The sequence below is a fragment of the Protopterus annectens genome, chromosome 4.part1 (assembly GCF_019279795.1).
Source record: "Protopterus annectens isolate FY-2018-M chromosome 4.part1, PAN1.0, whole genome shotgun sequence".
Lineage (NCBI taxonomy): Eukaryota > Metazoa > Chordata > Ceratodontiformes > Protopteridae > Protopterus > Protopterus annectens.
Window position 1 is genome coordinate 877,429,839 of NC_056734.1, and position 16,553 is coordinate 877,446,391.

Genomic DNA, 16,553 nt, shown 5'->3' on the forward strand with positions numbered 1-16,553 from the left:
GGGTGATGCAGGTTATACACTGGGCTCATGACTACAATGAGAAACTCACACAACCCCATTGAGCAAGGTTACAATGATACACACACTTAAACTGGAAATATAATAGAGTCCAAGTCACATTTCTGATGTCTAGATACATCTCAAGATGCCATGCAGTATGACCTAGCCACCACTTCTAAAATACTGACAGTCTGTGCCATGTTACATAACTAAAGTGTTAGGAGACAACTACAGTAGGTGGAGTTAGACCAGGGACTGCAGTTCCCAGCACCACAAGCAAGGCCAACAGGATCAACAGACATAGATGAAGAGTCATATGAAGAACCAGCAGTTAGGTCTGATCACGGTAGATGGAGGCATGCTCAATCTATGGCCCTGGCTTAGAGGCAGAGAACCCAATGAAGAGTATGCAGATTTACTACCTAAGTAAAAATAAGAGAAAAAAGCTAAGTACATACAAACAGAAATACTGATGCATGCAAAGTTATCAGCCTTTACTTACCCATATACTGGCTATGTATTGTGAGCATAAGACAGGGTTAACTACACAGTAGACAACTTCTTCCTGCAGCATTAACTGAGGTAAGTGATGACCCTGTACGGGAGAGATAAATGATCACAGTCACATACAAGTATTGCACTTCATTGTACATGAATGTCAGCACTAACCTATGAGAGTTATATGTCACACACACACACACACACACACACACACACACACACACACACACAGACACACATACACTCACTCACACACACACACACACACACACACACACACACACACACACACACACACACACACACACACACACACACACACACACACACACTCACACACACACACACACACACACACACACACACACACACACAAAACCCCATAAAGCTATTACTGTTCCCTATGTATGTATATAACATGTGTGTTAAGACAAGCAGTCCCATGTCAAACAAACCCACAGGGGCTGGGTCATTCTCACCATCATCCATATAAGTACATGATGAAGCATATGTATACATCCCTTATAACTAGAAAATAAACATAGCTAGTTAAGTCACAAATGAGTTTATGTTATCTAACAAAGTAAACCAGCTAAGTAGTGCCCAAACACATATGATTGGCCCATTCAGTATTACGCATCCAACATAAAAGTCACCCAAGTTAGACACTGCAACTGGGGCCAGGACAATCTCAGTGTCATCTGCACAAGGTGCACAGCAAGCAAAAAAATCATTAATAATGGGACTGTACTACTACTAACACTACTACTTCCACTACAAATAGGGGAACAGCAAATAATAACAATGACAGACTTCATCAGAATAAAACAAAAATGCAGTTCAGTACATAATCCATGATAAAACCAAACACTTAAGTAAGCAGCCGTTAGATATCCACTCTGTACATCATGCATAGACATCTCTAAGTCACAAAAAAATGTGGAAAGGCAGGACATGCCATCGACATTTGCATGAGGGGGTTACAGCAGAGCAAGCCTGCCACAAAAGAAGAGTGTGTACATGTGAGTGAGGAAATCATGGTTGCCCAGAAAAAAAAACAATCAGTAAAAACTGAAAGAAAAATCTAGTCAAGCTAGAGTTTCCACTGTGTGATTCTGTAAAATCTCTTGTATTAGAGGTAACATGGGATATATGCAAATGACTCCTTCAGCAAATCAGGTGTTGCTCTATGGCACCTGTGAATGCCCATGACTTTTCTTTTATTTTTAAGTCTATTATGGACAAATTCAGGCCAACAAAGCCAAACTCCACTAGCTGTGGACATGCATGTTCCAGCCATCTTATGGCCTAGGCAGCACAGCATAAGTAGACTGTTTGGCTAACCTTTGGAAGCACAAAGTTGTAGACAGCTGATGTCCATAACCATTAGGGTGTCTGCAAAATATCCCAACTAACAAACTAAAACAATGATTAACAGTGGAGAATCTAGCTTGACTAGATTTTTCTTTTAGCTTTTACTGATTGTTTTTTTTTTCTTTTTAACCTTGTTACTCATTGTTTTAGTTTGTTAGTGAAAGCTACCTCCACAAAGAGACCAGTCACCAAAGGAGTCCTCCAGTGTTTTGTGCTAGGACCTCTCCTGTTTGACAAGTACTCTTCTGAAGGAAAAGCCAATACCAAAGGGCTCTGTCTAACTAAGTTTGCAGATGACTGCAAGCTAGAAGCAGTCATTGAATCCCAAAATGACTCAGCTATCCTGCAGGAAGGTTTGTCTAAAATGTATAACTGGTGCCAAAATCTTGCACTGAAACTAAATGCCAAAATAACAAAATCCTCCGAAAGCTTAATGGACTAAACAAACTAAAACCACAAAAAATGAATAAAAAAACAGCTATTTAAAAACACAAATCACTTTAATATAACTAAACAAAACAAAATAGCCACACTATACAAATGGTAAGTGCTTTTGTCACTAATATGGAACTTCTTCAGACCAAGCTGTATAAATAAAAAAAAATACTTTACATAGTTTAACATCACATGACACTTACAGAATGAATGACTTAACCCCTTCCTCTTCAAAACCACTTTATAATTCTCCCTTTCATTCATTCCACGGGAATTACAAGCATTAACCTGATCTGCCAACAGTACTCTTGCCAATCAAGTTCATCTTCTGCTTCTAACTTAATTTCATAATTAGATACATGCACTATTATGGAAAACCTAGAATGTATTTTATTTGTTTCAGAAGTATGCCTCAAAATAGTATGCTTATCCAGGCCATTATTACTTTCATTAGTTTCCACTGCCCTCAAATGCTGATACAGTCTTTTATAAAATCCCCTAGATGTCCTGTCAACATAATATAGAGCAACATAAACCACAAATTTAGACTTACAATTGTATTCCCGCCTTAGTTTAACTTTATAATTTCTATATGCTATATTGTATCCTCTGGGAAGTCATCTCTGCCAGGGAACTACCACATTGACAATATGCACCTAAGAGTTGATCCAGTTGCTCAGGATTTGGAAACTTATGTGGACAGTGCTTTGCCAGAGATGGCCTGCACCTGTCGCCCTTGGGATTCCAGATACTGGCTAAGGCTCTTGCCACCCCTATAATGCCTTTTTAAGACAAGATTCAAATGACAAATTCACCATCATAACAGGTACAAGCAAGCAAAATCTGAGGGCAATGCTACTTAATGCTAAAAGTCTAAACCTCAAAATGCACTTACTCGAGGCACTCCTTAAAATGGAGAACATTGACATATGTGCAGTGACAGAGACCTGGTTCAAGGCTCCAGAGAGCACTCCTGCATTACCAGGCTATATTTCATATCATGCCTTTCAGCCACCTAATCTGGATCGAAGCACTAAAGGCAGAGGCATGTTCATATTCATTAAGGATATCCACACCTTCAGGTTAGTTGCTCAGCATAATGAATATGAGATTATCCAAGTGCAACTAATTCTGGGCAAGACCGCAATGCAAATTGTAGCTTGCTACAGATCCCCCACCATGCCCCAGGAATCCCACTCCTCATTTCTTGATACACTGGAAAATATTAGGGTACAACCTAACACCCTAATAATGGGTGATTTCAACTACCCCACCATTAACTGGGAAAATTTTTCATGTACCAACTCTTGTGTTCAACGTTTTCTGGAATTCATAAATTCCAATGCCTTGGATCAACTTATCCACACCCCCACCAGGGGCAGCAATATCCTAGACCTGGTCATTACCAACATGGGCAACCGATGTTCCACACCAGAGGTCAATTCCTCATTGGTCAGATCCGACCACAAGCAAATCACCCTAGACATCCACATCCCACCCCCACCCCCCATTAGGGAAACCACCGTAAACAAATTCTCCAAAGCCAACTTCACGCTTCTTAAAACAGAAGTGGCAAACTTCACAACACCCATGCTGATGGAGAATAGAGATATGACTGCTGAATCATATACAATTGCACTTTATAAGCACTTACACGAGTGCATGGATCGTGCAATCCCCAACAGAACAGAACCAAGATGCTATCCTCCAAAATAAGGAAGCCAATCTGTTGGTCCCCTGCTATAAACAAACTCTGCAACAGAAGAAAGAAACTGTTGCAAAAAAGAGTAAAATCTCATGATTGGAGGAACTCCGTGTTCAGTCTCAGTAAGAAGCTGAGATCCCTCATTAAATCCTCCAAAGCTGGTTACGAAAACAAAATCAACACTGATTCTAAAGATAACCACAAAGCATTCTATAATTATGTCAAGAATTCCAATGGCAACACTCAGATCTGCACTGAGTTACAGCACAATGGCACTAAATATACAGAACCAACTGATATTGTCAACATCCTGGCAGATAGGTTCAGTGCTAATTTTACCCCTCTCTCATCCCCTAAAGGGCCCATATCTATACTGGAAGAATGTAAAGTACCTGTAATCATGCCTGCACAGGTACAAAACACAATCTCCAATGCCAAGAACACAGCATCCATGGGACCTGACAACATCCCAGGCTGCGTTCTACATGAACTACAGAACAAACTGGCACCCCACCTAAATACCATGTTCAATCATAGCCTCATCTCAGGCTTTGTGCCCACTGAATGGCACACAACAACAGTTATACCACTCCACAAAGGGGGAGCCACCATGGACCTCGGAACTACCGCCCCATTAGCCTGACGAGCCTGGTCTGTAAGGCTATGGAGCATATCATCATGGAACTTATAAACAATGACATCTCCAAACTCTGGACCCTACCCAGTTTAGGTTTGTAAAAGGCAGATCATGTCTCCTAAACCTGATAGACTTCTTTGAAGTGGTCACAAAAGCCATAGATGAGTGTAAGGTGGTTCACACAGCCTATCTAGATCTCGCCAAGGCTTTCGACACCATCCCCCACTCTGGAATTATAGACAAACTCACTAAACTAGGTATAAATCCCTATGTGACAAGATGGGTTGCCAACTGGCTCACTGACAGAACCCACACTGTGAAAGTAGCAGACTTTAAATCCAACTTCAGACCAGTGACAAGTGGAGTACCACAGGGTTCAGTCCTAGGTCCTCTCCTGTTTGGTATCTACTTCTCTGACATACAGGCTAACACAGAAGGTCTTTGGCTAACAAAGTTCACAGATGACTGCAAACTAGGAGCTATAATCAAAACCCTTAACGATGTGGACATCCCACAAAAGGGCCTCACTGAGACAGATGCCTGGTTTCAAAGCCATGGCCTCAAGCTCAAATCCAAAAAGTGCATTGTCATCCCTTTTGCTAAAAACTCTGTACCCATGAACTACCACATAGACGGTAGTCTGCTTAACACCAAAAGTTTGATAAGAGACCTTGGGTCACAGGTGGACAGTAGTCTCTCCTTTGATAATCACATTGCTACAGTAATCAGGAAATCCTTCTACATGGCACACCTCATCACAAAAGTTTTCTCATCCAGGAAAAAGAGGTCATTGTTCCCCTCTACTCATCACTCATTAGACCCATTATAGAGTACAATGCCCCTTTTGGTATGTACCTCACAAGACATCTACAACAACTGGAAAGGCCACAGAAATACCTCACAAAGAAGATTACCAGCCTTAAACAGATGCCCTACGCAGACCGGCTCAAAAAACTCCAGCTTTACTCCATCAAATATCACCTACTCAGAGGCGATCTCTGCCTAACATACAAAGCTATGTCAAACCCACAGCTGTTGGTCATACTCCACGTAAAGAAATCCCAATCACTCTGAGCTACATGCTTTAGGGACCTAAACCTTGTCACCACAATAAACAGAACATGCTGGAGGGATAGATTCCTGTCCCAGAGACTTCCCACACTCTGGAACAAACTATCTATCTATATCAAATAAAGCTCCTCATTAGCACTCTTCAAGAAAAATCTTGATGATTGGATGGGAAATAGGAAATTCACCCCGGGGATCACTTCTGTGGCTCTGTGTGACAGTGGGCACAGGAAAATAATTTTCTTGGGTGGCAAAAGCCAGCGTACCGTTTGGCTAGGCTTATATAGGCCTTAGGGCCAATAGCCTAGTACCTACCTATGAACCTATGAACCTATGACAGTGACGTAACGTTTGATCAACATGTGTACATTGTTGTAAGGAATTCCTTCTATATTGCATGGCTTATAAACACAGGAAATGTATCCAGATATAGGGATGTCATTGATGCCCTTTACTCAGCCCTCATTAGGCCAGTCATTGAATATAATGCCCCATTTGGTCTGTTTCTGTCCAGATGCATGAAACAACTGGAATGCTCACAGAGATACCTTATGGAAAGAATGCAAGGCTTAAACAACATGTCCTACATGGACAGACTAAAATCCTTGTCACTACAGCCAATATCCTACAGAGTGCTAAGAGGTGGCTTGTGCCTGGCATACAAGACACTTTTCGACCCATTACTGATAAATTTACAGCACATCAGCAAGTCGAATGCCATCAGAAATACTCTGTCTAAAGATATAAACTTCTTCTGCAACATTAACAGAATGGTTGAGAAAGACAGGTATATCCTGCAGAGGATATCGCTGGTATGAAACAGACTCCCCATAAATTTACAGCACATCAGCAAGTCAAATGCCATCAGAAATAGTGTGTCTAAAGATATAAACTTCTTCTGCAACATTAACAGAATGGTTGAGAGAGACAGGTATATCCTGCAGAGGATATCGCTGGTAAGAAACAGACTCCCCATCCACATAAAAAAGGTCATCCCTGTCCATTTTCAAGCACAGCTTATATTTATGGAGAGGAAACAGAAACTTTACTACAGGGCTGCCACTTGTACTACTAACAAACTGAGGCAGCTCCCAAATGCTTTATCCCATGCAAAGAGAGTCCCCTCAAATTATCTATGGTGTGATCCCAGTTATTCACATTAGGGGTAATATATAATTATTGAGTATGGGATTGATTATTTTGAGCACAAAAAGGGAAATTAGCTAGTCCTAAAATGGTCCACAATGGCAGCTAGCCTAGTACTTACCTATGAAACTATGAATCTATGTAGCTTGTCAGTTTTTGTGTTTTAAAATAGAGCACTGCACTGTCCTGTGCAAAGGTAAAAAAGGTTGTGCTGTCTTACTTAGGGTAAGATCCTTAGCCATTTTCAGAGCTGTAACCTGGCCACTCCCACTCCTGTGAAAATGTACTAAAAGCAAACTTGCACAACTAGTATCCTTCCCACAAATACATGACCCTGACGTAGTAGGCATAACATAATCTCATGGTTTAAAGAAAATTCACTCTCTTAATGAATCACTCTATATTCCATACTATAACTCGTCTGGATCTAGAGCAGGAAGCGAGCTCTTTCTGTAGTAATAAACAACTTAAAAGCCACTCTCTTAACTCAAGATATCTCCACTACTCTATGACCCAGAATGGCAACTAATTAAATTACAGCTTAACAAGGCCTATACCATTATCCTTGGGATAGCTTACCTACCTTCCCCTTTCACCCTGTTTAAATTAAACACCTTATTAACAAAATATTAAGGCACCATTCATCACAACATGGCATTATCCTTCTGGAGGATTTCAGCCTTAACCTAATCTCAACTTCCAACTCTGGTATTCTAGAATTCCTTGGCCTAACATCAATCCCAATAAGCACTCTCTCCTTGTCTTATTTGTCAGAAATATGGTCTCTAAAATCTCCAAGATTTTCATACATCATTATGCCCTAAGTGACCACTACTCACGACCTTCACCATGAATATAACATAAAATAACACCTCCCAGGCTAATCTCATTTTGTCCAAAACACACACACACACAAAAAAAAAAAAAATCATAGCTCGACAAAGAAAAACTGTCTAAAATTAGCTGGGAAGCCCACCTGCAAAACTCAAATCCTGAATCCATTGCTGAGACACTGACCAATATTCTGTATCACCTAAAAGAAAAGTACTTTACACTTGTAACCAGACTTTTCACAACTATTCACAAAGCATGGGTTATGTATGAAATCAAAATACTTTACAAACAAACCTGTAAAGCCTGACATGAACAGAAACAAACTCCCTCCATAAAATTATGATGTACTATTTAACCAAATACATTTAGCCATAAAAACAGAGACTATGACAGTCTGCAACTCCCAAATCTCTTAAAATCAACTGTACCAGCTGCTTCTATCACAATTTCAAATGATTCACTCTGTGTTGTATCTGCCCTTTTCTGTCCCAACATTGCCTCATTCGTCTCCCTCTACTTGCCATCAAGGTCCCTGTGAAGCTCTGAACAAAACCTGCTCCAAATCTACAAGTCTAAAGCAAAATTGGGAAAAACCTGTACAGTTACTTCCCAGCTCAATCCTGGAATAATCTTCCCTTTGATGTTAGAAAAATCAATCACCCACATAAATTCAAAACTGCTACTAAAAACTGTCTTAATAGGATATGGATCTGTCACTATAACTACCCTCCTTGAATATCTCACACCATAAGCATCACCTCCCTCACAAGAACTCCCTGTTCTTTCTAATACGGTTTCATCTTAATTTATAGCATATATGCTGCTGAGCTTATTGAAGTACTCTTGACATTCTCTGAAAAGTTTGCTCATCTTGACTTGATTGATGTACAAATGTATATAGTCTCTGAATTTGTTAATCATGTACTTTAAATTTTGTATTTTCTCCTTATTGTTTTTTTTTTTAATTTGTAATTCTTACTTCATAATCTATACTTTTTATTGTATCTCAGTGTTTGCTTTTCTACTTGATTTTTTGTCATCTGTGGAACTTTTTTTGCCTGCCTCTGTTGAAAAAGGGCTTTGGCTCAGTCGGACTAACCCAGTCAAGAAATGTCAAACAATATATTTGTACATGTTGTCAAATTTAAGCAGCATTTCATCATTGTTAGCTTAGTAAAAATGAATGATTTGTGTATCTTACTTATGCTTCATCTATTGTGCTCATATAACCTTGTTATAAAATGTGTGTGATTTATGCATGACTTACTGTGGTTGTACAACTTTGTGTAACGTACACTTGGACAGAACCTGAAAGTGGACCATCTGGATCAGTATTCTTCCCCAGTTAACAAAGTTAAATAAATAAATACATAAATAAATAAATAAAATCATTGACAGGCTGTGTAATCCAGCATTTTTGGTAATCTGAAAAATCTTTACAGTCTCAGTATACTAACAACTATTTATTCATTTACACATCAAATTTTGGCCATCTTGAAGCAAAGTAAAGTTACTGGCCCTAACTTCTGTCATGGACAGTGAGAGAGTTTCTGAAATAGTAACCCATGCAATTCTATTACATAAACACACTGATACTAGCTTCTTCTCCAAAGCAGTACATTGTTTTCAACATTATCTGGACATCTGAATGTTCAGACTAGTAGGAGCAAAAAAAAAAAAAAAATACACATACCCCGGGATTCATAAAGATTGCGCCAGGTGCAGGCGTAGCATAGGTGGTATAATGCTAAATATGGCCGCCGAGTGATTCAGGTATGATCCAATTCCACGTGCACTACCAGCATATGCAAGATCTGAACAGCCCTCAGCTCAGGTATGCTAATCACCCCATGCGCAGTACTGCACAATGCAAATTAAGGTACATAGTGATTCATTAAGTGGTGCAGGTGTAGCGTAAGCCTACAGAAATGTAAACCAAAAAAAAATGGTTTACGTTTTGCCAAACAGAACATCGGAGCTATGAAAGCAGACCAGACTCATGTATTACAAAGTTAACATATGCCAATGGCTAAATATACAGCCAATGGCATAAGAGAAGATGCACAACATCTAAAAATCAACATTTAATGTTATGTCCACAGTAACGCAAAGTACAACTGCAGGGCATGTGTGCTCAAACAGGAACACAATGAAAATATATACAAATGTCATATAATCGCAATGTAAAACAAATCATGATTTCATCATAATACTCAGTGGTATGCATGGTACATCACAACCAAGCTGCAAGGGTTGCTAAGGGTCTGTGACGGTCTTCGGCGCGGTAACTATGCATTAGTAGTCAATGCTATGCAAATGAGGCAAGTAATAGTGAATCGCAAACATCCCACTGGACTAAGGATGTACCATACTGTGCAGCGCTACAACACCGAGGAGTGGTTTGCAGGTATACATGACATCAGCAGTGGGGTGTGCCACCGTAGCTGTAAGCACATTGGAGCAATGCAAATCTGGGCTGCCTGTTGCTAAGCAAAGCCGCAGGATAGGGGTGGGGATGTAGGTATAGCATCGTTTAGCTGAGAGCACACATGGTGCCCGAAAGCGCATGTGTACGTGGATGAAAACGTGCCCAAAAACTGGTAAGTGGACGCACGTGCCGTGCACCACAGCTCAAACAGAAAGGTTAGGGGAAGAAAATAAGGAAATGCCACAGTAGGGTAATTGGAATACAACTGAGCAATTAACACCTATTAACTTACAGTGGGCAATCGACGGCAGCTAACAAGTCTGCTCGCAGCAACCTGCAGAACAGGATAGGGGAGGTGTCGGATTGCAAATAAAAGAGAACTGTCATCACAGAGCAAAGCAAACCTGCAGTAAATCGGCCATAGAACACATTACGCAAGATAAGCCAGGTTTTGGAAAGTACAAAAGAAATCAGACTGCTGGATGCATGCCAGAAAATGGGAGGGGAAACATTAAGAAATGTTAAGGGAAGGGCAAGAGGTAATCCACGGCAGGTAAATGTAATTCAACACCAAAGGTACCACAATGGCAGTACCTGTTGTAAAACACATAAGATACCCTGTAGCTCCGATTGTAAATACACACCCTATGACATCATCAGTGTTCAAAGCACAATAGTATAAAGTGTGAAGGCACCTCACACACACCTGTGTATTCCCAAACACTACACCATCTGTGTAAACAGATGGGGAACTTTTACAATGTACATGTTGGGAGCTGCCATAGCTGTGATTCATCAACATGTGTTGGAGACTGAAGGTGTTGTGGAGGATGATGCTGACAACCACCGCAGGCCCCGGAGGAGGAGAAGAGTGTTCAGACCTAGGGTAACCTACCAGGGGCTACATGATCTGGAGATAGTAGAGCATTACAGGGTGGACAGGGACATCTTAAAGCAAATAGTTGAGCTGTGCCGGCCACACCTGAGATCCAGAAACAACAGAGGGGAACCCATCCCAGTGGACACAAAGATATGTGTAAGCTTGAGAATACTAGCCACAGGTACCTTTCAAAGGCCAACTGGAGATATAATGGGGATCTCACAGGCATCAGCATCCAGGGTACTATACCAGTTCCTGGATGCCATGTTACCACATGCCAATGAGCATATATACTTCCCCAGAACTCAGGAGGAGTTGGCCAGCAATATGCGTCTCTTCCACCATGTGGCACACTACCCGGAGGTACTGGGTGAGATAGACTGCACGCACATACATATCAAGTCACCACCCGGTGAGCATGGCAGGTGCTACATAAACCTCAAGGGACACCACTCCATCAACTGCCAGGTCATGTGCAATGCCCAGGGCATTATCATGGATGTGTGTGCTGGCAGCTCTGGAAGCTACCATGACTCCAACATCTGGGATGCCTCACAGCTGTATCAGGTATTTGTCAGGTGAGACTTCCCATATGGCCACCTTGTGGGGGATGCTGGCTATGCACTGGAGCCATGGATGATGACTCCCATCAGAAATGCACACACATCCAAGCAAGAACGCCATAATGAGGCACACGCACAAACCAGAATCATCAAAGAGCATGTGTTTGGGATGCTGAAATCACGGTTCCATTGCTTGGACATATCTGGTGGATCCTTGCAGTACTCTCCAGGCACATGTGCCCACATCTTCATAGTATGGGCCATGCTACATAATATGATCCTGTGGAAACAGCTGCAGCAGGGACATAATGGTGAAGGCACTCACAGCCTGCCGCAATTGCCAAGGACATCACAGGCACAGAGGGATTCAGACCACGAACACCCTGTGCCAGCCCCAGTAGGCAGATGGAGGCATGCCCAATATGCCCACGCCTTGGCAAAGAGGGAACGTATAGCACATACACTGACAGTGTAGGCCCCTATGGACTGACACACCTCTCCACCTGCACACACAGTAAACTGGATGGCAGACACACATGACCAACTGCAAATTGTAATGTATAGGTGGCCTACTGTGTGAATCCTACATAGGCAGCCCTCAACCATTGCACACACAATAGCTATTGGAACAAGGAAAGGCAACACCTGAACAGTACACACACCTAACAGCATATGTTGATACTGAATGTATAGGTTCCTAGGTACATCAGTAGGTGCATGCCCGATTGTCAGAGGCCAGTCATCAGCCGAGGCAAACAGTGTCTGCTGTTGCCACCACATTGATTAACCAACTGTCCCTCAGTGGAGAAGAGCCAATTGCGGGATCCATGTGTGTGTAATCACTGTTCCCCACACACTCTGCATGGATTCCCTGGTGTGTTAATGAGGGGCTCCATATAATGTAATCAGGGATGTAGTGGCAAAGCATGGGGAGTACCCATGACAGGTATCTGTCACCTCAACATGCTCCACCTATAGTTGTGTGAAGGTGTAGCACATTAAAGTGTGTGGCTCACTGTGACATAGATTCCCAATGCTGGAGCACATCCATTAAACATCACTTGGACATACCATTAATAAGACTCATCCATATGTAAACTAACTGAGTTACACATTTGATTGCAGTATGGAGTAACAGCCATAGTACAGTCCACATACAAAACACCATAACACGTGTACAAATCCCAGATGCCCAAGTGGTAAAGGCACTGACTGTCATGCATGTTCCCAGTTCCACGTCCTGCAAGGGCCATTACGTAATCCCAAAGGCACGAATAATGGATGTTGGATGCAGGTCATCAGATCAGGTTTAGCACATATTAGTGGGTTTATGCGTTGGCAAGTGCTGGTAAGCGTCATTTAAACATGACTATACGGATAAGCGTGAAACAGGGCTAAGCTTTGCTGAATATCATGCAGATCATGGTCAACGATGTCCAGAACAGATGAAACTAGCATTATTCACCTCTGTACTAATAGTGCCTGCTCTGAAAGGTAAAACGACTACTGCCAGGAGTAGAACACACAATCATGTACACAATCACCTAACACTAAGCTACCCGAGATGTACCCACGGCAGGTGTGTATTGTGACAGGTTAAAACACAAACGTGCGTAGTTCAGGAAACAGTATACACTGCCTTGTACACAACGAAAGGTGTGTTCACTCTCCCTCTCTCTCTCTCTCTCTCTTTATATATATATATATATATATATATATATATATATATATATATATATATATATATATATATATATATATATATATATAAAATAGAGATAGAAAGGGTGATAGAGAGATACATGATGATATATACAGATTCACCTATATCTGCAAATATATAGATAGGTCAACGACATGTACACAACCATGGAGGTACAAATAAATAGGATACTGCCAACTACCCAAATGTTTTACATACCAACACATGTAATCACGAGGCTTAAAGACCGAAAGACCACAGTACCGGAACACTAGAACCACGAGTAATGTTAAGGGACATTTAGTTATCGCTGCTGGTGCTGTGGTCCAGGTAGGTACTGTGTTCAAGTGTGTTTGTGATTGCTGTAGTCTGTGTAAGTGTGTGTTGAGGGTGCCGTGTGCGTTACCGTGGGACTGTAATGTGTGTGTGTGTGTGTGTGTGTGTGTGTGTGTGTGTGTGTGTGTGTGTGTGTGTGTGTGTGTGTGTGTGTGTGTTTGCATCGTATGACTGTTAGTGCTAACTCGGAGGTAGATCATTACGGTAGGTGTGGTCATAGCTAGCCGTAGGCATGCGGTTACCACCTGTCCCACTTTAAGAGGGACAGCCCCTCCTTGGGCAGTTGTGTCCTGACAACAAATATTAAAAAGGGCAAATGTCTGAGATTGTAGGACATATTTATGCCCCATATATTATGTAATAGTTGCATTAAATAGTTATTCCTGTATCTAAAATACGTAAATGTTACAAGAAACATGATAAGTAGCTAAAGTTCTACAAGAATAAGTATGTATTTAGGATAAAAGTAAGTTCTATCCTGTGTACTGACCGTGGGTATGTGTCGGCCTGTAAACACCGATGTGTGTCCTGCAAATGTCCCACTATGGCCATTTGAAAAGGTGGCAACCCAAGCCAAAGAGGTTCAGTCACCAACACAACTGCAATGAGTGCAAATATCTGTGACAGAAATACACAAGACAGCTGTCATTTAGTAACATTCCCTTACATATCAATGTATTTCCAGAGGGATTGAAGTATCAACCTCACCTGCATGCTATATAGGAACCAATTAACAATGGCTCAATGTATAAGTCTGCAACAACCATAGTTTTAGTCTACTAAATGATAGGTCTTCAATTAGGGAAGGAGCCCACACACACATATGGAATATGTAGAAATGCATTCCCCACAAACCTGTATATGCTATGTACACCCACCTACATCTCCCCCACACCCGAAACAATTGCAGTACAGACGGTAATAATATCACAAACATCCACTCACTCAATTATATCTGCAGAAGCGTTAACATACCTTGTGAGAGACACACTTGTAATGGCGCCATGTGAAATCGTAGCTGTTGTATAATGGAACAGACGGCGATGTTACAGGTTTTGTTTGCAATAGTCCCTTATCAGACAGTTGAGATGACAGGTACACTCACATGTAGAACCACATACTCTAGCCGTCACACGCAATGCACGGGGGACATGAATTCAAAATATCCATGTCTCTCCAAATAGCAGTTGCAATTCCTCATAACAAAACACATACAGGCCATCTCTCTCGAAGGTAGGACAAAAGGGCAAAGCCCAAGTGGAGTATTCAATTATATCCCACTGTTGCCGCGTAATTGGTGAATGGAGTAGATGCACAGCTGATGTGTATGTAATAATTTACTCAGGAACACCAATTGGCGGCAGGATACCACATGTTACAGGTATCTACGTATATAAGGATGCCTTGCCATACATTCAAACCGTATGCTCATACTACAGAACCGTTTAAAAAAGAAAGGTGTAAGGGAGATATTTACGAAGACTCGGAATGCTAACAAGGTATGTAGAAAATTCAGTATCTAAGTGAATGTAGAGCCTGTTTTGTATTAATGAAAGTGTACACAATGCATAATGTGGGAAAAGGTATTATGTAGTGATGTCTTGCTGAGCATAGTAACACTTGTAGAAATTGTGTGTCCTGCTGTGGGCCACAAGGTAAACATCTCATACACCAAAAGGGATGCTACATGAAGGCATTAAACACAATTCCACACCACTGGCCATCAGTGGTAGGGTTTGTCCAACAAGTACGTGCCATAACAGGGGATAGTATATGTTGATATACTGTCACAGTAGGCATGTGTATGGGCATATAAAGAGAATAACATGCCTAAGGTGGTCCTGCTGTGCAAGTATGCTTTGCATTATGGGATAATGTTTAAAATATGTGTAATGTACAGTATTGTAGGTAGATATGTCAGGTATTTTACACAACATAACTGTTATATCATGCAAACAAAAGGTATGTCTATTGGCATGTACAATACACAATAACAGGATACATATGGCTTGTAGTCATGGGACAGTGTAACAGCATGATAGCTAATTGAAATGGAAGAGCTACTCAATTATCCATGCACAAAATAATAGCTTCACAGGTTCATAGTTAGGTACTATGCTGTCTAGCCAAGTCCATTTGTTAGCCCAACTACAGTGTTTTCACCGGCGGCACCTCCCTAGGCTAGTGTCCTGTGTCTGTGAACAGCAGAGCCATTTGTTACCTGCACCTGTGTACAGTACCACCACTGCAGTGATCCCTGGCATACATGTCTGTCACCCATCCACCCATCAAAGTATCTCATGAAGAGTGCTAGTGAGGGTCCCTGCTTGATGTACATAGGAATCATGTTCCAAAGCATGGTGAGTGTCCAGTTCAGGAATGTATCCCTCAAGCACGTCCCACTCATCGTTGCATTTGTGTACATATCCCTGAGCATGTTGCTCTCAGTGGCTTTTGCTTATATTGCTTATGTGGAGTATATCCATCAACATTGTTGTGGACTTGGGCCCTGTATGTTCAGCAGAGATCACCCCTGAGTATGCAGTATGCAAATGTGTACAGTTGTGGTGTCTGTGGTTGTGCTGCATACGTCATCCTTCAGAGGTCAATAATCCCCATGGTGTGTTAATGTTGTGGTATGTAAAGCCGTTGCTGTTCTGTAAGGTACACCCTAAAAGGGGTGTTGTACCCTTGAACGTGTTTCATACGTCAGGAGTATAGAGGTACAATGGGTGCCTTTGTTCCAGCTACAAACCCATTACAGATTAGGGTGGCCATGTAGAAGGATATCCATGCCACATTGGCAATATGGTTATCAAAGGAGTGGGTGCTATATACGTGTGTACTAAGATCCCGTGTAATGTCACATGTATGTAGGGGACTACCACCTATGTGATAGTCAGTGGGTGATTGGTGTAATCCAAAGGGGATGTCTATGCACCTT